Below are 25657 nucleotides of genomic sequence, written 5' to 3' on the forward strand. Positions count from 1 at the left end.
TAAAGACTATTGGTTTTGATGAATAGAAGAACATGGTCAGCTTTTCAGTCAGCTGACAACAGAGTGGAGAGAGAGGTGGCCAGATTATAAACGTCAAGTGAGGAATGAGGGTGAGGGCATGAAGGCAGTGAGGACTTTTAAGAATTTTAATGATTCTGTTGGTGGGAATGTGAGCTGGTGCGGCCTCTGTGGGAAAGAGAATGGAGGTTCCTCAAAAAACTAAAAATAGAATTACCATATGATCCAGCAATCCCACTGCTAGGTATTTACCTAAAGAAAATAAAAACACTAATTTGAAAAGATGTATGTATCCTTACATTTATTGCAGCATTGTTTACAATAGCCAGACTATGGAAGCAGCCCAGTGTCCATCAATAGATGAATGGATAAAAAAGAAGTGGCATATATATATATATATATATATATATATATATATATATATATTACTCAGCCATGAAAAAGAAAGAAATCTTCCCATTTGCACCTGCATGAATGGATCCAGAGGGTATTGTGCTGAGTGAAATGAATCAGTCAGAGAAAGACAAATACCATATGATTTCGCTCATATGTGGAATTTAAGAAACAAAACAAGTGAAAAAATAAAAAAAAGGAGAAAAGCAAATAGACTTAAATTCAGAGAATAAACTGATAGTTACCAGAGGGGAGGTAGGTGGGATAATGCATGAAATAGATGATGGGGATAAGAGTACACTTATCATGATGAGCACTGAATAATGTATAGAATTGTTGAATCACTGTATTTTATACCTGAAACTAACACTGTAAGTTAACTATACTTCAATTTTAAAAATAGTAAAAAAAGAATGAGAATAAGATAAAATGTCAAAAAAAAAAAATACCAGTGATTAAAGACAGGAGCAGCACCCACACAGTCTTATAAACAGAGCCTCTGAGCATGTTGAGTGCAGAACTGGGATTAGAACCTAGGTTTCTGGAACCTTCTTCTCAAGTCAATTCTGCTTCTAATTCCCCTTGGGTGTGGGTCTAATTACAACAGTGGTGAGGACAGAGCCCTAGTACTTGCTAGGATATTTCTGCTAGTCTTAAATTGTTGCCGAATCTGTAAACAGCTGCATAGCCTTTCCAAAGTGAGTCAGGGGCACGACTCTAAGCAAATCGAATGTTGATAAGACATCAAGAATTAATGAAATTCCCAGAAACTATTTTAAGTAATTCTCAATGTATTTATCCAACTGGAAACAATGACTCACTTGATATGGATAAATATTTTTACCAAATCTGTTTCTTTTGACCTTTTAATTTGAAGCCTAACTCATTTTGTTTGTTTTCCCGCTAAAAGCATTTAGACTTCTGAGAATATTTAGATTTGTTATTCAAGTTTTTTTTTTATTGTATGAAGCAATAAACTAAAGCATATTCAGTGAAAGAGCTAAAGAAAATTTTATTGTTAGCATTGTGTTAAAGGTTATACATTTTTAAAAATTATTTCCAAATAACTAGAGCTTTCTGATTAGGTTTTGTAATAAGATATATAAGACCATTTGACAAATGACTTTTGAGTCTCTGGGGCATAAAAGTTGCCAAAAACAATGAAGTTTAGACCCATGCCCAATCTATGCAGAACATAATCTCCTGGTATTTCCAAAATATTTGAACACTGTTATCACTGAAGTCCTTAGCAGAGCAACATTTTTAAGCTATACCAAACAGACGTAAGCTAAGTCAATATTTCTTTTAAAAAGCTGTGTGATTTAAATCCTGCCCTTGTGCTGGCTTCCGCAGCACATAGACTAAAATTGGACCGATATAGAGAAGATTGGCATCACCCCTGGCAAGGACGACATGCAAATTCGAGAAGTGTTCCATAGTTTTCTATCACCAGTGCCCAGGTGGCCTCCCTGTACAGGAAGCGGAGTCAGATTCAGAACCATCAGGGAGAGGACTTAGACTCCGACCTGGAAATAATTCTCTAGGTAAGTCTACTAGACTCCCACCCTCCCCCGGGCTAGGGTCAGAGGGTGGCGGGGGTGAGACACCGGAGGGCATCACCTCTGCTGTTCAGCAAATCTGGTGTTGCAGTCATGTGGGTTTTGAGTGTCACGTGTATGTGAGCGCAAGGGGATGGTTTAAGCCGGGGTCTGGGGTTTTATCAGCCATTTTTTTTTCCCAATAAATAATTATTGAACTCCAGTAAATAAATAAGTAAGTAAGTAAAAATCTGGCCCTTGAGGAAGTTACTTGCTCAGTTTAGAAGAAGAAACAAACCAAACCAAAACAAAATAGAACAGAACAAAAACAGGAGGGAGAGAGAGATTACAAAGAAAGTAACTGCTAATCTCCAAGAGAAAAATCTTGTCACACACTTCAAGTTTTACTTTCTTTCCTCAAGCAAACTGGTCAGTGTTCTCTTGCCTTGGTTTTCCCCCTGCATGTCTGACCCAGCAGGAAGCATAAACCAAAAATCTATGCCTTTTGAATCCCCACCTTTTACATCTGAGCTGCAATCCTAAGGAACCAGCAGCAGACCACAGCTATATTCTTCCTAGCCTGGAGATATTTCATTTTTATTCAAATAGGTTAAGCTCCATAAAGCATATGAAGCTATATTTTCAAATTTCAAAGAATATGGCAAGTGTGTTCTTTTCTCGGCCTCATCCAATCAATATTCGACGACTTGCTCCTAAGTGATTTTGCTACCTAAATATACTCTTTTTGTGTGCAGCGTTTATCCATTTGGGTGGAGTTTTTTAAATCTTTCTGTCACTGTATCACCTTCAACTCATTCTTTAAAGCACAGAATTATTACTTTTTTGTTGCTGACAAGATAGAAAATAATTCTTTGAGACACATTATATTAAAGAACCATGTATTTGTTCCAATGCCCAGGAGTGAGATGCTTTTGAGAAATAGCATACTTAGTGACAGTATATTCCAGAAGTAATGTACAGCCAGCAATTGGAGAACAGTTATATGGCTGCCCACATCCTTTATTCACGTTTGTGCCCATCATTTGAAACTCTCCTCACATGATTCCTGCCTCACTTGTGCCTCTACCACCATCTTTGACCCAATGGATGCTCTCAATTTGTTACCCAGTATATATTTTTGCAACTATGTTTACTCTATATGAAAATAATTCTGAGAGTCTATCTAACTCATCTTGATCATCCTAGGGCCAAAAACAGTTTGGGGGCTCTGTTTTTTTTTAATTTTTTTAATGTTTATTTATTTTTGAGATCATGACTGGGGGAGGGGCAGTGAGAGGGGGAGACACAGAGCCTGAAGCAGGCTCCAGGCTCTGAGCTGTCAGCACAGAGCCTGACGTGGGCTCAAACCCATGAGCTGTGAGATCATGATCTGAGCCAAAGTCAGATGCCTAACCAACTGAGCCACTCAGACACCCATGGGCTCTTGTGAGCACTTAGCAAATCCTCGTGGAAAAAGAAAGAACAGTAGGACCAAGAAAAATTATTTTCTAATTCTAGCTTTAACTTGTATATCCCTTTAATAGTTAAAACAATACAAGTAAGAGTATAGCCGCCTCAGGGATAAGAATCTCAATATTCTCCAAGAGCTCCAAGGCTGAGTGCAGTAGGGGCTGCTCAAATCCACAATGCCTGCTTCATGTTCAACACAACTGTGTGAATCTATTCTGACTGCTATAACAAATTATACCATAGACTGGGTGCCTTACACAATAGAAACTTATTTCTCACAGCTCTGGAGACTGGAAGTCCAAGTTAAGGATGCCATCATGGTTGGGTTCTGGTGAGAGCCCTCTTCCTCTGATTTGCAGATGGCCAACTTCTCCTTGTATCCTCACGTGGTGGAGAGCAGAGATATTCCCTGGAGTCTCTTTTATAAAGGTGCTAATCCCATCCACAAGGGCCCCACACTCATGACTTCATTACCTCCCAAAGGCCCCACCTTCTAATATATCACACTTTGTGGGGAGTAAGATTTCAGCATATGAATCTTGGTGGGATTCAGTCCATAACAACAACTCTGTGGTGGCACTTCTTGTGGAGCATTTAAGACAGACAGAGTCATCCATTGGCAGGGTGAATGTGCCTGATCAGCCTAAGGAGCTCTGAAAGATCTGGGCTATGGAGTAAGGAAAAGTTGACCTCTCTTCGGAATTTTCCAACACAAGAGACACATCTCAAAACATTATACTCTCCCCACTTTCCCCACTGATACCTCAATTACAGAGTCTGACCACATCAAAGAAGGCACTTGTCTTTTTAAAATTTTTAACATGATCCTTTCTTACACAGGTTATTTTGGAATTTTTACATTTGAAATCGAGTTATCCTTACTTAACTAAGCAGCACATCTTCCCTCTAAAGCCTCTTTCCTCAAGTTCTCTTGAACTAGAAATAGTCTCATTTTCTGATGTTTAACTGGTGGAGCCTCATTTCTCTACTATTTGTTATTCACTTTCTTCTTCTGATAGAATCCTCAAATTAACCCCAGACTTCACTCAGCATATATTGAGCACCCACCACGTACAGAATCCATAATATACCTCCAATGATGATGGAACGAAGGGGCTCTCTAGGGCAGTGACAGGTTTGCAAGTTGAGCTTGGTTATGATAGATATTCCCTAAAGACATGGGCACCCCTCAAGATAAGAGTTGTGTTGAGTAGTGTGTCTGCTACCATGAAAGGAAAGGAAGAAGGCAGGGAAGGGAGCCTGTGTAGGCTTCCAAGCCAGTTACCAGCTGGCCGTGTAGGGGCCAGGGAGTGAAAGGTTAAATGGGTGCACCAGGGCAATCCTGGTTCAATACCTCAGCCCGTGATCATTACTTGTGGTTGCTACTCTAAGAAATGATGCATGGGAGGGTTGTGGTATTTCAGGATTGAGAGCAATATGGATAAATGTAGACACTTCCATTTAGGGTTAAAAAAATGAATTGCCTAAGTGCAAGAAGGGATGACTTAGATTGACAGAGGCTTTTTAAAGGTATTTTTATTTTTAAATTGTGAAATATTTCAAATATCGACTGACCACAAGCACAACCTGAGCCAGCAGGATTCTGAAGCTGAAAAAAAACTAAAATTGTTGAGTCATTAGGCAGCAAGAGAAGAAAAGTGATGCCCAGCTCAAGGGAAGCCATGGTTCCCTGGATCTATTTGCTCCAGATAATTCCCCTTCCCCTCTCCCAGGGGAACGAGACATAGGTGCACATTTTTGAGGTGTGTTTCAAGCACAATGATTTGAATAGTGACAGATCAGCTTCTGAGACCTGAGACTGATGCTTGAAAGAGTCTAGGCTGCTTATTCTGAAGAAGGGATCTGTGACAGCTGCCTCCCAATGATTGAAGGGTGGCCATGGGCCCAAATGGACTTGACTTATTCTTGTGACTCCAGAGGGCCATGAGGATCACTTGAATAAAGTCACAGAGAGGAAGCAGGTTTCAGCTCAGTATAGAGAACTGATTTTTTTTTTGAGAGAGACAGAGAGACAGAGAGAGAGAGAGAGAGAGAGAGGCAGAGGGAGAGAACATTAAGCAGACTTTATGCCCAGCACCCAGCTCCCAGCTCAGAACCTGATGCAGGGCTCGATCTCACGACTGTGAGATCATGACCTGAGCTGAAATCAAGAGTCAGCTGCTTAACTGACTGAACCAGCCAGGCACCCACAGTATAGAGAACTTTCTAACATGAGTATGGTCCAGCGATGAGTCTGGGGGTGTTACAGGAGATTAAGGTCTCATCCCTGGAGGGCTCGGTCAGATGTCAGATGCCACCTCCCAGGAATCGCCAGATTTCAAACTTCCTCCCAAGGTTCTCTCAGTCCCAGGGTGTGGGAGATGGACAAAAAACAAAAACAAAAACAAAAACAAACCACTACCATGCAATGCAATGAAAGATCAGAGAAGGGTACTTCTAAATCTGCTCAGGAAAATTAGAGAACGCTTCAGAGAGGAGGCGACACTTGATATGCTTGAGGTATGTAGAAAATAGAACAGAGGAGACACCATGTGCAATGATTTAGAAAGCTTATACAAGGCCTGAGGAATGCACTGGGTCTGGAATATCAAGTGTTTTAATGGGAAGTAGTGGAGAATGAGGCCACAATTGAGAACCATGCTTAGGAATTTGGAATTGACCACATAAGCAAATACCTGATTACATCCCTATTTTAAGAATATCACTTTGGCAGCGGCATTAGAGGTAGACATTGTCTTGATATGTTGAAGAGCTCATTTATCACAGGCAACTAATGCAATCCAATATCAGTTTCTTTATTGGATTATGGAGTCTCTTTCCCCACTTATTAACTATATGACTTTCGGATTGCCTGGAAACACTTTACAAAGAGAAAAGCAGGGACTCTGAACATTTCTGGTTCTGTGTTTTCTGTTTATTTCAGAGGACGGCAAGCTGTTGAGAGTAGAGACAACGTCATTACAAACATGCAAACGGTTCTGGGCCACATGAGGCCTTGACATGCATCTAGCATGTTGGGCTATGGAGAAGATGCACTGTTTTTTGAAAACCAAAGATGCGGAACCACAGCACAGTACATCAGTTACATTTTAATATTGGAACATTTTGCAAAAGTGATCACTTTGTGTTCCAATCACTACTTCCAATCTATTCTTCATTAATTGGTCTGCCTAGTTAGATGAAAACATACTTTTTTTGCCATCCGAACTCCTTTACCTTTGTTTTGGTAAAGTGCACCTGAATCTTGCCAACTCCCAGCCCATGCGGTATAGTAGGAGTTGAGCACACTCTCAACTCTACAGTAGATCCTTAATGACCAGAGCCAATCAGAATCCTGCATTCCTCTGACCATAGTGATTGGTTTCAAGATGGTTCATACACTGAGTTGGAACCACGAGACACCACTAAAACTTTGCTGGGGGTTCTGGAGAAAAGACCCTCAACCTTTCCCCCAGACTTGAAGCCAGGTAGGGGCACAAAAGGCCTGGAAGTCCTGCAGCCAACTTTTGCTCCCAGAGGGAGACCTCCCTGAGGATGGGTGACGTGGCAGGAGTCATAGGCAGACAACAGAGAAAATGCACCTCTGAGGACATAGCTTGAACCAGATCTGTCACTGGAGTTTCATCTACATTAGTCATAAGTTCTCTCCTTTGCTTAAGCTACTTTGAATGAGATTTTTTGTCACTTGCAACCCAGAACTCCTACCTGGTGGAAATAATTTGGGGGGACATTGATAAGATAAATTCATCATTCATTCCATCTGCCTATTAGGAAAGCTGTTCCAGGGCATCTGGGTGGCTCAATCAGTTAAGCGCTGACTCTTGATTCCGGCTCAGGTCATGATCTCACAGTTCATGAGTTCGAGTCCTGCCTCAGGCTCTATGCTGACAGTGTGGAGCCTGCTTGGGATTATCTCTCTTTCTCTCTCTCTCTCCCTCTCTCTCTGCCTCTCCCCCATTCTCCCACACACATTCTCTCTCTCTCTCTTTCTCAAAATAAATAAACTTTATAAAAAAGAGAAAGCTATTTCTGTGGTAAAATTATTTTTTCCCAGAAAAACTCACCTGTATGGCATTTTCCTAGTTCTACTTTGTGACAGTGCACAGTACATTTTCTAACCTGCATGCTCCCACTACATCATGAGATTTTGCTGGTATTTATGCTATCTCAAATAGTTGACATTTGTGGGTGTGTCTTTTTGTGTTAATGGGCCTTGGGTGTCTAGCGAAGATGACGTCTCGCTTATCTTTGGATCCTCCGGAGCCTTTAACACAAGACCTGGCATGTAGCAGATGCTCAATAAATGTTTGATAAAGTAATTTGCATTCGTTTTACCATTTCACATTCAATGCCCTCCCAGGTTGTATAAAATCAAATTTCGACTTGTTCTGGCAGTGCTGTTCTTTTAAGAAGTCAATAGAAATAAATATGAAATAGTGAAAACATTGCCTTCTGAATCACTCCTGGATTCTGCAGGACTGACAATCCCAAGTGTAATAGAACAAGTCACGTATTTTGAAAGGGAAAACTAATATTTGTTAAAATGGTATTTTAGAGATCTAGACAATGTTGAAGAAAAGCCTTCAGTTTTATTTTCATAGAAATAGGAGATGATATTTTGTCAAGGGTGAAATGTAATCCTGAACACAGAGAAACACAAAAGTTATGTTTGAATTTTCTCAAAAATAATAGTAATCCATTGTATCTGATTCAAAAGATCCAGGAAAAGGACAATTATTGAATGGATTAACATAATTTACTTCCTTTTCATTCACCACCATTTTGGCTGTTCTTGGGGAGATTCATGCCAATTGACTGTCCCAGTGTCCCACTGTCATCATGGAAATCTAGACCCTTGTCTACATATTCTTGGTGCCCAGAAAATGTTGATTGAACTAAAAGGAAAGGAGACAAATGAACATTCCTGTGTGTTTAGTATGTGTCAAGCACATTTTAAGGATGTTTTCATTTTTTACCATTTAACTTTATGACAGTTCTTTTATCCATTCATTCATCCATTTATTCATCATTCAGTATGTATCACTAATAGCCTACCTTGTGATGGACCAGTGAATAGCAGAATTTGATTGTACTCCAGGACTCCTGGTTCCAAAGCCTGTGTCATTTCCTCCCCACCAATTAGGTAACTTCCCTAGAACAGGGAAAAGGATAGCCATGATTTTAAGCACGAATAAAATCCTTACATTGTAAGACTGAAAGCCACATTGGTGAACATCATTGATGTATGTGGACCGGGGCAAGGCTAGCAGCCCTGAAGCCTGAATTCTAGAATCCTTACTAGCTTGTCCTGACTTCCCAGATCTCTATATGAGTAAGTTAGATTAATGAGGACTTCTATGTTTGGTCTTTAGCATCTTAGGTCTTTTATAAACCAATTTTAAAAAATAGAAAATAATTTGCATTTACTCTTTTGATTGCTTCAACAAGTATAAATATTTCCAAATGATAGCAACTACCATCTTTTGGGTGTCAATGACACACCAGAAATAGTGAAAATTTTGTTGTGTACATCATCTCACTTAATCCTCACAGATCTCCAATGAGGTCAATACTACCTGTCAGCATTTTGTATGGCTGAGAAAATTGAGGCCTTACCATGTTAAGTATACATTAAGGGTCATACAACCAGTAAAAAGTCAACCCAGGGGAGTTTGTCCAATGTCTTCGTGACCCATATAATCTGTGCAAGTTATTAATTTGCATAGCATTCCCCCAAACTGTCAACCTCTTTTTCAAGTGCCACTTTAGCTTAGCCTGTGTGAAGTGGCCCAAATTCTCAGTGAGTGAGGTCCAAATTACTGGCATTTTCTTATATAGATTTTTTTTTCTTAAAATCGTTTGGGTCAACTTCCATAAGGGTGGTGTGGGCAGCCAAAAAGCAGCGAAAGAATCAAATACGATTAGCCAGAGATCCACTCTTCTTTACCCATGTATATAAGTCAGCTTGGGCTGTCCTATTAGGAGACCGAAAACTGAGTGGCTTAGCCAATAGAGATTTATTTTATCATAGTTCTGGAGGCTGGCAGTTCAAGATCAAAGTGCCAGAAATGTTTAGTGAAGCTTCTCTTCCTGACTTGTAGGTTGCCTTCTCTCTGTGTCCTCACATGGCCTCTTCTCTGTACAGGCTTGGAGACAGAGAGAGAGAGAGGGAGAGCGAGCGAGCACACTGGTGTCTCTTCATCTTCTCATAAGGACACCAACCACATTGAATTAAGATTCCACCCTTATGACTTCACTCAACCTTTATTGCCTTCGGATAAGCCCCATGTCCAAACAAAATCACATTGAGGATTAGGGATTCAATTCAGTCAATACCACAAGCCCAGCATCCTTTTCCACAAAGAGGTCAGTTTCTGGTGGGACTTGGAAATATCAAAAAACAAAACAAAACAAAACAAAAAAGGAGATCTGCCTCCCTCATCCAGAGTGAAATTAGTTCTACGATTGTCTCCCACAGATGTCAAGTCTATGAGGCCGGAGATGCTCATGGCCCACAGCACAGTGCTTATTTAGTAAGCCTCAATGAATGCTTGATGTTAGATGGCTCCAAGTAGGAGATTTTGCTGCCAAATTAGAGAACGTGGATGTTAATATTTTGAACATAAGAAGCCATGGAGGAGTTCTGAACTTGGAAAGAACATGCATAAAAGTTTTCCCCCTTTCCCCCAGAATATGATTGAGGGAATTCAGCACCACCTTCACGATTAACACTCTGATGCCTCCAGAGCAGAAGACCGCAGAGCTTAATCAAAGTCACCTGAAAAAGCTCATGCTTTCCAGTAACATTCTTCAGAGCCACTCTGACCCACACTTTAGGAAGAGGGAGATGTAAGTTGGAGAATCCTGAACTTTGTGGGCTCTGCAGTGTTTTAGAAGAAAAAGCCACAGAAGAAGCAAAAGTTCTGACATTCAGGCTGCATGGACTTTTGAGTGTTAGCTGAGCCCAGGGCCATTTCTCAGGAAGATTCAGCAGCAGTGAAGTTAAAATCCATGCAGTCTAGAATTTATTTCCAGAGATTGTCACAACACATAACTAACTAGTTGGGGGGGGTGGATAAACATGTATTTATAGGTTGCCCGTGTAAGTGTAAAGATGTGTGCATGAGTTTTTTCTGTCCCATATATCTTGAGGGGCCACTCAGAAGCTGAAGAACATGATGTTTCCATTCACAGGAGTCAGGTTAAGGGGAAGAAAGAAAAGAAAAAGAAAAAGAAAAAGAAAAAGAAAAAGAAAAAGAAAAAGAAAAAGAAAAAGAAAAAGAAAAAGAAAAAGAAAAAGAAAAAGAAAAAGAAAAAGAAAAAGAAAAAGAAAAAGAAAAAGAAAAAGAAAAAAGAAAAAGAAGAGAAGAGGAAGGAAGAAGGGAGGGAGGGAAGGAGGGAAGGAAGGAAGGAAGGAAGGAAGGAAGGAAGGAAGGAAGGAAAGAAAGAAGGAAGGAAGGAAGAAAAGCAGGTTGAATTTACTCCAAAACATGATTTTATTTCCAAGGCCATCTGTGCACAGACATACCCCAGAGGCAATAAAAAGCTGCATTATTCTTCATTATTGTCGTGGGAGAGTACTCTGCCTTAATAAGGGAGCCCTGATTTCATAAATGGGAAGGAACAACAGTTCCCTAGGATGGCAAATTAACTTGCTTTTGATAAATAAATGAATTTTCTCCCTGAGTAAGCTTTGCCGAAGTAATTCAATGTCTTATTTTTTACACAGTACTAATATTCTAATGCCACAAAGTTCTGTATCTGGTTAGTTCTTCAGCTTTCCTATCTGAAGTTAAACTTCTATTTTACTAATTTTTAAAAATCTTTTTTGTTTAGCTTGTGAAAAGCTGGTTTAAACATTATTTTTTTTTTATCCTGGGAACAATTTTTCAAGAGGAGGCAAAGTCATTGAGTGAAGGGGGAAAGTTGCTCGCATGGCTTTGGGGACATCTCAGAATCTTCTGCTCTCCTCTGGAATGGGATGATGCCTCACAGACTCCTGGAATGTTCACTAAAGCTCTCAAATTCCCAAACCCTTCGCCAGCACAAACCACGTGTTAACATTTCCTTTCATGTGGGGACCGGAGGCCCAATATTCACTTTCAACTGTGCCAAGGTATTTTTTCCAGGTGGAGAGATGTTTCAGTGCTTGGGTTTACATCTCTGACATTATGGCACAGCGTCTATTTTCTTTCTACCTGGATGGTGTGACCAGGACGAGGGAGGGCCCCAAGGAACACATTCTTCTATAGGCCGTCCACTCCTGACAGAAGCCACACATACCATGGAACTCCCAGTGTGCCTCCAGACAGCTTCAGGGCTGCACAGTGACTCCTGAGTGACCAGAGGACAAGTCTGAAGTGGGGAGTGGGGGTCATCCTCGCAATCATGTATAGTCAGGGTCAGCTGAGCAGGTTAGCAAGAGCTGAGGAATCAGGGCCAGGAGACCTACGTCCACACTTAACTCAGTGCCCCAGCTCTGGAAAGCCATCTAAACCCACTAAGCCTTGGTTTTCTTGCCAATAGAATGGACACACTCCTCCATCCAAAGGAGGTTGCCAGGCTCCAGGAAAATCGGCACACACTTAGCAAATTATAAAGCACGGCTGGGAATCTTCGTTAAGACTGCCCAGCACAGAGCCTGACGCGTCTGAAGCCAAAAGTCCTTTGAAGGCAAGAGCTTTCTCATCCAGCCAGAGCCCCCAGACTCACCTATGACAGCAACCAGCATATGGAAGGCAGTAGAGGAACCCTTGGTGAATAAAGGTATGAAGGAATTATCAAACAAAGCAGATTCTCAGTCGGTATTAGTTTTCTCCTTCATCTCCAAACGACTAAAAATTGTGCCTTGTGTTTAGTGCTTTAAAAGTTTGCTGTTGGGGCGCTTGGGTGGCTCAGTCGGCTAAGCGTCTGACTTCGGCTCAGGTCATGATCTCACAGTTTGTGAGTTTGAGCCCCGCGTCGGGCTCTGTGCTGACAGCTCAGAGCCTGGAGCCTACTTCGAATTCTGTGTCTCCTCTCTCTGCTCTTCCCCTGCTCACGCTCGGTCTCTCTCTCCTTCAAAAATAAATAAAAACATTTTTTTAAAAAATTAAAAAAAAAAAAAGTTTGCTGTTTGGTTAACAGTTGCTAGTGCATCCTGTCTTTCCTTCCCCAGGGCTTTCCGTTTCCCCTGTGAATAGTTCTATAAAACCACAAGGGCCCATTCTGAGACCAGAGTTTAGGTTTCAGAGAAACATTAGGGGAAAGGGTTTTGTTGGACCTGGCAAGCCTTAAAACAGTGTCTGAGTCCACCTAGGAAAATAACCAGCCTGGGGCGCCTGGTGGCTCAGTTGGTTAAGTGTCCGACTCTTGATTTTGGCTCAGGTCATGATCTCCAGGGTTTATGGGTTCGAGCCCCGCATCAGGCTCCTTGCACTGACAGTGCAGAGCCTGCTCGGAATTCATTCTCTCTCTCTTTCTCTCTCTCTTTGTCTCTTTCTGTCTCTCTCCCTCCCTCTCTCTCTGTCCCTCCTGTGCACACACTCTCTCTCAGAATGAATAAGTAAACTTTAAAAATAAAAAAAAGAAAACCAACCAGCCTGCCTGCAAGAAAAAAGTAGGAAGAAAATTGTGAAAGGAAGGTGCCAGTTGTAGAGCAGTGTTGTGGGAAGCAATTGCTCCTGTACCAGCGGTTTACTGGGGAGTTCAAGACTGGGGGCAGAAGAGACAGAAAAGGCATGGGGCCAAGAAAGAGGGAGAGAAAGCAGTCCATGGGCTTTACGAGCCAGTCGCTCAAACTCCAGAACCTACTGCAGCTCTGAGTAGTGTCTTTAGGAGGAAGAACTGAGAAAAATGTATTCCTGGCTCCATGGAAGTTCACCCATGGAATGCTGACTTTTCCAACTTCCGAGATGTTCAGGCTTGGGAACCAGGTGGATCCCGTAGCACCTTGTGTGACAGAAAAGCCCTGGGTGGGAGGCCCGCAGTGCAGGTTACAAGGCTTGCCTGCAAGTGACCTGAGGGGCCAGGGGCAGCTTCCGAGGGAGAAATTATATATATGCATATATGTATATATATGTCTCGTACGGTGATTGGCACAACATTCGTGCTCAGTAAGTGGTACTGAAATCAGAATCAGAGTGGAGTTGACATTTAGTAGGCAAGAGTGATCTTTAAATAGAAACTTAGATCATGCCATTGCTTTGCTCAGACCTTCTAGTGGTTTCCCATTGCAATCTGAATTACACACAAATACTCCTTCTGGCAAGGCTCAGTGTGATCTAGCCCCTGTCTGGGTCTTACACCCAGTGTCTTACACCCATCCTCCAGCCCCAGCTTTCACTTTTTTAAATCTGCCCAGCTCTTTTCCACCCCAGGGTCTTTGCACTTGCCATTCTTTCTGCCAGGACTTCACTTCCTCCTCTGATTTCTTTCTGTGTCTCCTTCTTATTGAACAGATGTCAGCTCCTTAAAGAGGTCTTCAGTGACACTCCAGTTGAAAGTATTCTCTGACATTGCCTCATATTTTTTGAATTAATTTTTTTTTGAGAGGGAGAGAGAGAGAGAATCCCAAGCAGACCCCACGTCCAGTGAAAAGCCAATGAAGGGCTCAATCCCATGAACCGTGGGGTCATGACCTGAGCCGAAACCAAGACTCTGACGCTTAACTGATTGAGCCACTGGTGCCCGTGCCTCATATTTTGGCTGTTTTCATGGTGCTTACCTTAATCCTAAATCAACATGCATATTCACATAGCTCTTTGTTTATTATCCATTTCAGCCTATTGGAACATGAGATCCTTCAGAGCAGAGGCTTCATCTCCCTTGATCTACAGAGATTAGAACAGTACCAGGAATAAAGTAGGGACTCCTTAACCATTTGTTAAATGAATAAGCTAGTTAGCTTCCATAGTCCACCAAATTCCCCCCAACTCTGGGAATATGCTGGCTGCCAGGATATCAGGAGTGAAGCGACATGTAGGCATGATTCCAGCCCAAAGGCACTTCTCACTTCAGGAGACCACAGGCTGGGTTGTGACCTAAACGGGAACAGTGTGATTGGAATAACTAATCACTATGAGCAAGATCTTGAGAGATGTGACTAAAAAGCTTTATAAATGTTTAAAATTGATGCCAATAGCAAGTTCAACCCGTAGACATACTGTAGGTGGTCTAGATATCTCATCTGTTTTTGACGTCTTTCTCTAGGCTTCCATCTAGTCAACATTAACTGAGACCCAACAATGTGCTAAGCTCATTGTTTGCTTCAGCCTTAAAGCTCTTCCAGAAGAGCTCCTCGTGTATTATTTCAAGTGATTTCTCAACAGTTCCCTGACTATTCATCATTGGAAGGATATATCTAAAGATAAACAGAACTGCAAAGAAATATTCGGGGCGGGGGGGAAACCCTTATATAAAGCCAACCCTTCCACAATGGCGCCTTGGGCTAACCCTACTCTGTAACAAACTCTTTTCCTCCAAATCCCTTAACCACATGTGTATAGAATCCGTGTCTCTCTTCCTCCCTCCATCTTAGTCTTGACATGCTTCCTGCAAGTTCATGGTGGCACAGAAAGAATACTAGCTTCATCAGATAAAATCTTGGCTCCATCATTTATTATCTGTGTGTCTTTGGACAAGATGTTGAAACTCTGTGAGTTTCATTTCCTTCTTTTGTAAAATGCACATAATCATGACCTCACAGCATTGTGAAAAGTGAATACGGGAAATAAATATGAAAAGTATGTCAAATTCCTAGCACATAGTAGCTGTTCAAAAATAGAAGTTACTATGACTATGACTACCAGTACCATATTATTATTATCGTTACTATTATTATTACCGTTATGCCATCGTTGCTTCCTCTCTGCCCGCCATGCCTTGTCAGTGCGTCTAGCTGTTGGGTCAGACGGCATGCTTTCCCGTTGTTTCTTTGTCCTTAATAATATTACAATAGCAGTAGATGTTTCACAAAAGCTTACTGGTCGGATTTATTCTCATACAACTAAAGGGTTGAATTCAACAAAGCTCTACTGAACTTTTCCAAAGCAGCACAAACTGTGATGTCCACCTGCACACATGTGGATAAAGGAAGAGGACATTCCATGGTGTGATTTCAAGGGCACCAGAGAAGCCGAGCTGCTCTGTCCCCATTTCCCTTTTGCTGATGGCTAATGCCTAGGATTCAGCCACTTGCATGCTATTTGTTTAGCTTAAGAATGTACTTCTAGGGGTGCCTGGGAGGCTCGGTCAGTTAAGCATCTGACTTCGGCTCAGGTCATGACCTCACAGTTCTTGGGTTTGAGCCCCACATCAGGCTCTGTGCTGATAACTCGGAGCCTAGATCCTGCTTCAGATTCTGTGTCTCCCTCTCTCTCTGCCCTCCCCACCCCTTGCACTCTTTCTCTCTCTCTCTCCAAAATAAACAAATATTTAAAAAAAATTTTTTTAAGAATGTATTTCTAATCAGAAAGGAGCAGCAAGGCTCCTTCCTTCTATGGGAGGGTTTTTTCGTTTGTTTAGTTCTGGTTTGTAATGGAGGGGCCTGGGAGCATTTGCTTGGACTAGAGAGAGAATGAGGACCCCACCCACTGAAAAGAGGAGGGAGGGCCAGGAGCGGGAAAGCTAGAGGGCCTAAGGCTGTCAGAATCAGTCCGCAGCCAGTCTTTTTGAAGGGAAAGTTCCCAAAGATAAAATGATCACCGAGGTGAAGCCCCAGTGTGTGGCCTATCTGGAACCTGCCTTAGCAGGCGGAATCGTCCTTGTCCCTGTCAGTGCCCTCTGGGTCACAGGAATCCTACATAACCTGCAGCACTAACCCATCCCAGGAGCTAGTAGGATATATGGTTTCCCTCCTGCTTTGTCCTGAATTGGTGATCACGTTCTGAATTTATAAGCTTCCCAGTATCGCCTCTGCTCAGGCATTCTCCTGGGAACAAAGCCAGACAGAGACACTGGCAAGATCTGAAGAGACCTGCTTGCCGTTGCTGGATTTGGTCACTTTCCAGTCTAATTGCCAGAGCATCCACCTGCCTTCAGCATCATTTCCAAAGGGCAATGTGAGAGTGATGGCCTCAGTGTCTCCCAGTAACAGCCGACTTATAATGCACAGTCAACCTCATCTGTCAACAGGGGAAGTGCTACATTTAGGTGGTTTAGAAATTCCATCGAATTTGGCAAGTCCTGGAACAGGCTTGGCCTGAGCCCCATGAGGGAATTGGAGATGTATAAATAATAGCTCTTGCCCTCAAGAAGCTTGCAGTCTAGTAGAGAAGAAAGATCCAAATGCACAACCTGACCTTTACTAGTATCTAAGAGAAGTCTGATTTTAAAAGGCATTGAAGTTGACTGTCTCTAATACACAGCAGAATGAAATACGTATTTAAAAAGATGTTTTTCTAGGGGTGCCTGGGTGGCTCGGTAGGTTAAGTTTCTGACTCTTGATCTCAGCTCAGGTCATGATCTCACAGTTGGTGAGTTGGTGAGTTTGAGCTCCGGCGTCTGGCTCTACACTGACAGCTCAGAGACTGCGTGGGATTCTCTGTCTCTGTCTCTGCCTCTCTCTCCCTTTCTCTCTGCCCCTCTCCTGCTCACACACTCTCTCTCTCTCCAAATAAATAAACTTAAAAAAATAAAAAAAAATAATAAAATAAAAAGATGTTTTCTAAACTGGAGTGAAATCCACATAGAAAGGTGCTGACCAAACCAAGTATGAGAGGAAGCACCATTGCAGGAGAGAACAGGCAGAGAAGGCTGGGTGCCCCAGGCACAACAATTAGCTGGAGCAGGACAGAGGCGGGCAGAATGAGAGCCACTGCAGTCTGGTGCTATGGGGGTCTGTGGGAGAGTGGGGAGAGGTAAGCCTGCGAAGGAGGGGGTCAGATTATGGGTGAGGTCAGATTAGGAATTATGGAGAGCTTTGAGGCTCTGTTGAGAAACTTGCTTTTCCCACCCCACCCCCCCAAGCAATCAACACTGGCAAAGTTCATAGGGTGTGGAGTGCCCCCAGCTATGTTTTAGGGCAGGCAATATGGTGGCTGGATGGTGGGGGGCAGGAGTGGTGGTGGAGGGGTGGAATCACGCTGCAGGCCAGATGCCAGAAAAAGCTGAGAGACAGTTCCTACTGTCAAGACCCTGGTGAACCCCACTCAAAGGCAAACTGCAAAAGGAGGGAGGGTCTCTTAAAGGTACGGGTACTGAAAAAAGCGTCTGTGCACATCGACAGGCTTTCCTTTGGAAAATGTACACCTGGTGGATTGTTCAAGTCTCAGTCGACGTCCCAACGAGTCCTGGCAAACAGAGATAGAACCTGGGACCACAGACAGCTGCATGCACAACAGTCACCATCCATGGATGCTTTCATTTCTCAGAAGCTTGGCTTAGCCCCTGTGCTGGGATCACTGAGCACTCTGGGGGCATTCCTCCCAACAGACTGATGTACCCAAGTCACAGCTGTCCTGTCACCCAGAGGCAGGGAGCTCCAAGAAGCCCTGGCACAGGGAAGCACCGCATTCGCTGACTCACTCCCTCATCCACTGCACAAATATTTGTGGAGTTCACTCCGATGATTAAATCCTTTCAACAAAGGGGAAGGTCTTTACTGTGCTCTTTATTAGTTATTGGATTTTCCATTTCTTGGTGTGGGGGTGAAGAAGATGCAATCAAGGCAAACAGTTTGAAATTGATCGTTTGCTTCTCTCCAGGGTAATTTCCTGGCAACTGACAAAATTCACAGGCTGTGATGAGCAGTCACGGACTTGTTGGGAAACCTCTTTCTTTGTAGTTTAGATTAAAAAAAGAACATCTCTTTAAGCGCCATTTCCTTATTTTTTAAATGAGAATAATAACACTGACCTCACAGGGTAGCTGCGAACAGGTTCACCACTACATCAAAGTGGAACGCAGTGCCGTGCAGAGCTCTAGGGGGCGCCATTCACATAGACTACCAGGTAAACAGTGCCCCCTGGAGTTGAGCGATACACAGCCTCCACAACCGTATGTGACAGCCCTGGGGCTCAGAGAGGATCAAGGGAATAAAGGTATGAAAGCACTTTATAAACTGTAAAGGGCTGTTATAATCATCATAGCTATTGCTCCAGACATCCAAGGGAATACACCAATCCCAACAGTGAAGCTAGGGGCATGTCTCAGCCATGAGCAGCTTGAATTGATGTTACAGCAGCAACAAGGAACCTTACACCACTGCAGACGGGAAACCTCCCAAGCTACGACCTGCTGAGGCCCGTTGATCAGGAATCAAACAGAAAAATGGAGCCAAGTATCACAGTACCGATGTATGCTGAGTTCTTACTTTATTCCAGACCCTATTCCAACATGTTGCATGTATTGTCTAATGTAATCCCCACTACCACCCTACTAGGTGAGTCCTGCTCTCCATTTTACAGGTGAGAAAAGTCACACAGGGTTAGTAGATTCTAGGCTAGGGGACCATGGTCCCCTAGAAGCTTTGGAGCAAAGAGCTGAAAACAGGCAGGTCTCTCCACCAGCTGTGATTTCAACCACCTCCTTTGGCCTCAGCAGAAGACAAACTACACTGCGCACGAGGCTTTCTGTGCAGAATCTGGGCATCAGCCACCCAGTGGGGGGAAACAGATAAGGCCAACAAATCGAGTGCCGATGATGCACTCACTGGCTGCTTCTAGACCCTCACCCCTGCCCTCCGGGAGCCTGTGCTGTGTCTGAGGCAATCGGAAGCCCAGGAGACAATCAGTAAATCGATCATGTGGTACCATGCAACTGAGTGCTCGGCAAAAAGAAACAATTTTCTGAGACGCTTTCTAAAGGACCTGGAGCCTGATCAGGGTCTTGGAAGGAAGAATTCGGAAGGAAGTGGAAGGGAGCGGTGCAGCCTCCCAATCGCTCTTCCATGGGGTGTGATGGGGGCGTGGGTGGAGAGATGGCCTAGAAGCGGCCTGCTTGTTCTGACAGAGTTTCTACTTCCAGACATCTGCATTCATACCGTATACTCTGCCCTCCTTCCAGTCAGTTGTGCTGCTTCTTCAGGCACAGTTTAAAATGTAAGCCAAATTATGCCACTCTTCTGCTCAAAATTCTTTAACAGCTTTATATCTCATTCAAGATTCACACACACACACACACACACACACACACACACACACACACACACAAAGCAAAAGCTTTTCATCATCATCTTCCCCTCCTTCACACGTTCACTACCCCTCTAGACTCATTTCCCCCTTATTCCTTCTGCCTGCAGGCCCCATTAGCCTTTTGCTATCCCCTGAGTTTTGCATGCACATACCTACCTCAGGACCTTTGCACTTGCTCCCTTACTTGAAATGCTCTTCCCCCTGACATCCCTTCCTCACTTGCTCCAGGTTTCTTCAACGTTAACTTATCAAAGAGGCTTCCCTAACCACTCTACATATGGTATCAAACCCAGCACTCCCTAACTCTATTTCCCATCTTTATGTCCTCCACAGCACATAGCTGCTGCTGCTGCTGCTGTATCCTCCTCACACTTGGGTGTAAACCCTTTGAAAACCAGACCTATGCGTCTTGTGTTCACTACTGTTGAAAAAGTGCCTAATACCGTGTCTGGCATTTGGTGGTGCTCAAGTAATATCTTTTGAGTGAATAAGTTAATCTGATTTATAACTTTAGCTTCTCCTTTTTTTAAAGGATTTTTATCCAATAAAGGGTGCTGCTCCTTAAGAAACAGTGAAGCCAAAAACTGCTGCTCTAAATTACAGAAGCTGTTGCTTGGACAAATTTAGGCCGTCACTTTGAAACATTGTGAAATAATAGCTCCATATTAGGCATCACGGACTCTAACCTCGGCAGTGACAGGATTCAATCCAAAACAGAGACCCTGGTTTTCAGGAGTAAGCAATTGTTGCTGTCCCTTCCCCCATTTTGGTTTCTAAAAGATCCTTTTCTGCAGCACAATCTGTAAGTTCCCACGGCGAGGCTGAGAGGCAACGATAAGGCCCCCCCACCCCCACCCTCAAGCAGTGTCGTCAACATGCCAAGACCACGAGGCAGTGTTTCTGACCTCATGCCTGGGCCCACAGAATGAATGCTCCAAAATGAACAGTCCTGAGCCTGGTGCCTATTCCTGAGGCACTTTCTGTGCAGTCTCTCTGTCTGATTCTTTTGAAGCCACACTGACGGTTCTTGGATGACTTATCTCACCAAGCCAAGGAGAAGCTGTCTCGAGATGATAAAGCTAGAGAGGTACATTAGCTTCTCGTGGAGCCTTGTTGTATTTCTTCAGATATTCCTCGAACAGACTTTATAATTCATTTATTCCTGTCTACCAGAACGCAATCTGCATGAAGACAGAAACGTAATGGGCTTTGGTCACTTGTTCCCCAGCTCCCACAGCAGTCCTGACACAGAATCAGCATCCAGAATGGATTAGAGAACCTGCACATGTATTCTGCAAAGATGTTGTTAGAGCCTCCACTGTGTCGCGCACGGAGAGATACCAAAGAGACGGAATCGCAGTGTTCAAGCTGGGGAGGCCGACAATACAGGCTCTCTGACAGGTAGAAACAGAACATGGGATTACCCTCGGGGGCTCTCAGTCTAATGTGGAGTGGAGACAGACGTGCAGACAGCTATCTGTAAAACAAAGCAGAGTGAAATAATAGCAAATAAAGTCAGAAGGAGTAGAGGAGGATAAGGAAAGGAACAGCTGACTCTGGCCCAGGAGGGGTAGTCAGGGAACATATCTGAATGTGCAATTGCCCTTGAGCCTTTAAGTTCAAGAGTAAATTCTTCAGTCAGTCCTACAGTCAGAAGAAACAGGAAAAAGTGTGGGACCATGCTTTCTACTTGCATATTCTTCCAAAACAATGGGCTGAATGTCAGGGACACTGCAATAAAAGACCATTAAAAAAAAAGTCAAATCTATTATGCACTGATAGTTTTGATAAATACAGTAAAACTGTCAAAACAATGGCAACTTGCTAGAAAAGGTTCTGAATGCATGTTCTCACTTTCTGTATGTATCTCATTATAGAGCAATAATCAGCACTTTGAGAGGCACTGATCTAAGAGTGAGTTGATGGCATCCAAGGAAAAGTTGAGCAGCACTGCTGTGTGATCTGGGAGCAAGTGGCAGATATTTGCCAGATTGCAGAAGCAGGTACGCAGGTGGGCCAGGCTGAGCAACAGAAGGGTCCAAGGTGTCAGGATGCAAAGAGTAACCTTGCACCCTTTCTCTTTTAGTTTTTACCTCCAGTACCTCTGAGTTCTATGGAGATGTCCTATTAGTTCAGTCTTTTCCTGATTTTTAAGAAATGAGTGGAAGTGTTGAGCTCCGATACCTGCCTGAATTGTGTCCTGCAAGGGAGGGATGTGTGATGTTTCTAGGTTAGGTTAGGCACCCTAGGATCTCACAGAAGGTTTTTTACTATCTGCACATATATGGTAGAATTACTATTTTCTATATTATTATTATTGTCTTTAAAGAAAGTCATAAATATAAAAACTGAGGAGAAAAAAATACATTATTTGTGGATAACATGATTGTTTATGTTGAAAATGCAAAATAATATGGGGCACATGCGTGGCTCGGTCGGTTGAGCATCCGACTCTTGATTTCAGTTCAGGTTGTGATCCCAGGGAAGTGGGACTGAGCCCATGTCAGGTTCCATGCTGAGTGTGGAGCCTACTTAAGATTCTCTCTCTCTCTCTCTCTCTCTCTCTCTCTCTCTCTGTCTCTCTCTCCCCCCCCCCCAACTTCTCTCCCTGGCTCTCACTCACTGTCTTAACTCTCTCTCTAAAATAAAAACTAAATAAATAAAATACATTTAAAAAACAAAAATGCAAGATAATCTACAGATTTATTATTAGAATATTTGGAGATATTAGCAAATTTGCTAGATATAAAATCAGTATAAAAATCAATTCTATATCTACATGTCACAATAAAAATCTAAAAGTTTTAATTTTTCTAAGAAGCATATCTTTATAATAGCAACAATGAAAACCCTGAGTATATTTAGGAATAAATCTAACAAAGATACTCAGGATCCTTATGGAGAATATTAAAGCATTTTTTTGAAAGACTGTTAAAGAGCAATGAAAAAATTGGGAGATACACAGTGTCCTTGGGGAAAAAAGACTCAATACTATCAACTTGACAATTCTCCCCAAATATATTCAAGGATTCAATGCAATTGCAATTAAACTCCATATATAGTTGTGTGTCAAATGTGAAAAAATGACTCTAAAATGAATATGGAAGAGCAAAGGGCAATATCCAGACACTCCTGAAAGGGGTCAAGTGAAGGACCAGATAGCAAGATTTGATAGGAAGGAAAAGGAGGAGAAGGAAGATGAGGAGGGGAGGAGGAGAAGAGGAGGGAAGGAAAAAGCTGTAGAAATTACAAGAAAACGTACTGGTTCAGGTATAGGAAAAAAGGGTCATAAACTTATTTTATGACAAATTTGAAACTGCACATCAGTGGACAAAGGAGACTATCCTGTAATAAATGCTGTAGTATTTGGTTATTCATATGGAACAATAATCAAAGCTGGATCCCTACCTCACACTGTATCCAGAATTTATTCCAAGTTAACTAAACACTGAGTTGTAAAGAGAAAGCTGTAAAAGATTCAAAGACAGCGTCAGAGAATTCCATTATGATCTTGTGATAGGAAGGGATTTAAAAAAATTTTTTAATGTTTATTAATTTTTGAGAGAGGAAGAAAGACAAAGCACAAGTGGGGAAGGGACAGAGAGAGAGGGAAGAGGGGTTTTTAAAACAAGAACATATAAAATGCAAAGGAAAAAATTGATTCAATTTATCTAAGGTTAAAAATATAAACTTTTGGGATGCCTGGCTGGCTCAGTCAGTTAAGTGTCCAACTTCGGCTCAGGTCATAATCTCATGGTTCATGGGTTCGAGCCCCATGTCAGGGTCTATGCTCCAGCTCTGAACCTGGAGCCTGCTTTAGATTCTGTGTCTCCCCCTCTCTCTCTCTGCACTTTCCCTGTTCGTTCTCTGTCTATCTGTCTCTCAAAAATAAATAAATGTTAAAACTATATAAACTTTAAAAAGTAAACTTTTTTTTCATAAAAAGACAGTATAAACTTTTTTTCATAAAAAGTGAAAACACAAGCCTCAAATAGAAGATATAACTAACAAAGGTCAATACCCAGGTTACAGAACTCCTACAAATTAATTTTAAAAGTGAAAAAAAATTGAACAAAGGATATGAACAAGAATTTCATGATAGAGGAAACACATACACACACACATACATACAAACCCCACAAAATTATGAAAAGATCCTAGAGTTATTTATTAATCAGGTAAAAGTCAACTCCACAGTGAGACACCATTTCAAATCAAGCAGACTGACAAAATTTAAAAGTTGGTCAAAAAGCTGGAAAAAGTTGAACAACAAAATAAATGACAGTATTGGCCCCTAGTATGAAGTATCCATGAGTCCAAACTGACATAAAGTAAATGACTAAAAGAGCTAATAAATGAGAGGAAGAGACAACTCTACATAGAAGAATAAAAAAAAAATGCTATGTAGATAAATTCCCCCAAAGCATATTGCATAATTCCCCATTTTTTACGTGTGGGCTGCCCATAGGGACTTTCTCCAAAGTGTACAGTATGGAAAAGAAAGCAAAAAGAGTAAATTTACAGGAGAGAAATCTAACACTACACCAACCAGGCGGTCAAAGTCAACATCAATAGTCACAAATCGTGTGGCCAGTATGTATGTACCCTTGATATGAACTGAAGTAAGAGGAACTTTACCTCTGCGATCTTCCTCCCCCCAGACCTGTAATTCCAATAAAGTCATGAGGAAAGACATCAGGCACATTCCAATAGAAGAACATCCTACAAATTCCCTGACCGGCCCTGCTGGCAACTATCAAGCTCAGCAAATGGTAGCCTGTGACCAAATCCAGCCTACCATCTGTTTTTGTAAATAAAGTGTTATTGGAACAGAGGCACACCCATTCTTTGCATATTATCTACTGTTACTTTCCTCTACAACAGCAAAGTAGTCGTGACAGAGTCTGCATGTCTTGCAAAGCCAAAAATATTTGCTCTCTGGCCCTTACAGAAAAACTTTGCTGGTGCCTCCCATCTTCAGAGCCAGCAAGGGCAGGTCAAATCCTTCCTATGCTTCTAATTTCTCCAACTTCTTATGCCTCATCTCTCTGACTCCAGCCAGAGAAAACTTTCTGCTTTTAAGAGCTCATGTGATTAGATTGGGCCATCTGGGTAATCCAGAATAATCTCTTTGTTTTAAGTCCTGTAACCCTTAATTATATCTTCAAAAATCCCTTTTGCTATCTAACATAACAGTAATTTGACTATCAACACATTTGAGGGGTCATTCTGTCTACCCCAAAACTTACTGGGAAAGTATTCCCCTTGGGATCAGCATGACAAATGCACTGCCCAAGGGTCACCATCCCATTTGCAGGCTCCTGACAAGCATGGCTAAGCCATTCTGGATCTTTCCTCAGATCTCAAGTAGATTTGCAAGCCTTCACTTTAGGCAGAAGGACCAATTAGTTGGCTTTGGCCTGTGAAGTGAAACCCATTTTATTATCCCTGCCCAGAGGGCCCACCACAGAGCTGGAATTGGACAAATACCATCTTTTAGCTATGGGACCTTATGCAAATCATTAACATTTCTAGGCCTTAGTTTCTTTCTCTAAAGAATGGAGATAATGCCATTTGCCTTAGCCTTCTTCAGAGGACTTTGTGAGAATCATGTGAAGGAGGAGGAAAAAAGACCATTTATGGAGGCCTACCATATGCCAGGGATTGTACCAGATTCCTGGCGTACATGACTTAATTTCATCCTTATACCAACCTTGTAATGTGGATTCCACTATACCGACATAACGTGTGTGGGAATGAAGCTCAAAGATGCTAAGTCACTCATTCAAAGTAACACAGCCAGGAAATGGCAGAGTGGGGATTCGACCTCCAATCTGACTCAAAGCAAGACCCCTTTCCCTGATGTGTCAGTTCCCTGTGATATATCACTCATGCAAGGGATTGTAAGGAAGAAAAACTTAGAGCCACATCCCCTCACCTGGTGGTAAGTGGGGAGCAGAGCTACTACATTTACTCCCCACCCTCTCCATGTTCCCAAGTATTTCAACACCAGCTTCTTTGAAGCCAATGGTAACACTTCCATCTCTGTTCTTATGCCCACCAAGGACAATGGAAGACTAATTCAGTCCAACGAATGTTCTGGCC

At 42.4% G+C, this 25657-nt stretch overlaps 1 non-coding gene across 1 annotated transcript; it reads left to right on the forward strand.

Moving 5' to 3' along the window:
• Positions 1 to 1748: 1748 nt before the first annotated feature.
• LOC122237469 lies at positions 1749 to 1854 on the forward strand. Its single transcript, XR_006216083.1, has one exon. It is a non-coding gene; the product is annotated as a U6 spliceosomal RNA (small nuclear RNA).
• Positions 1855 to 25657: the final 23803 nt, after the last annotated feature.

The sequence above is a fragment of the Panthera tigris genome, chromosome A3, assembly GCF_018350195.1.
Source record: "Panthera tigris isolate Pti1 chromosome A3, P.tigris_Pti1_mat1.1, whole genome shotgun sequence".
Taxonomy (NCBI): Eukaryota; Metazoa; Chordata; class Mammalia; order Carnivora; family Felidae; genus Panthera; species Panthera tigris.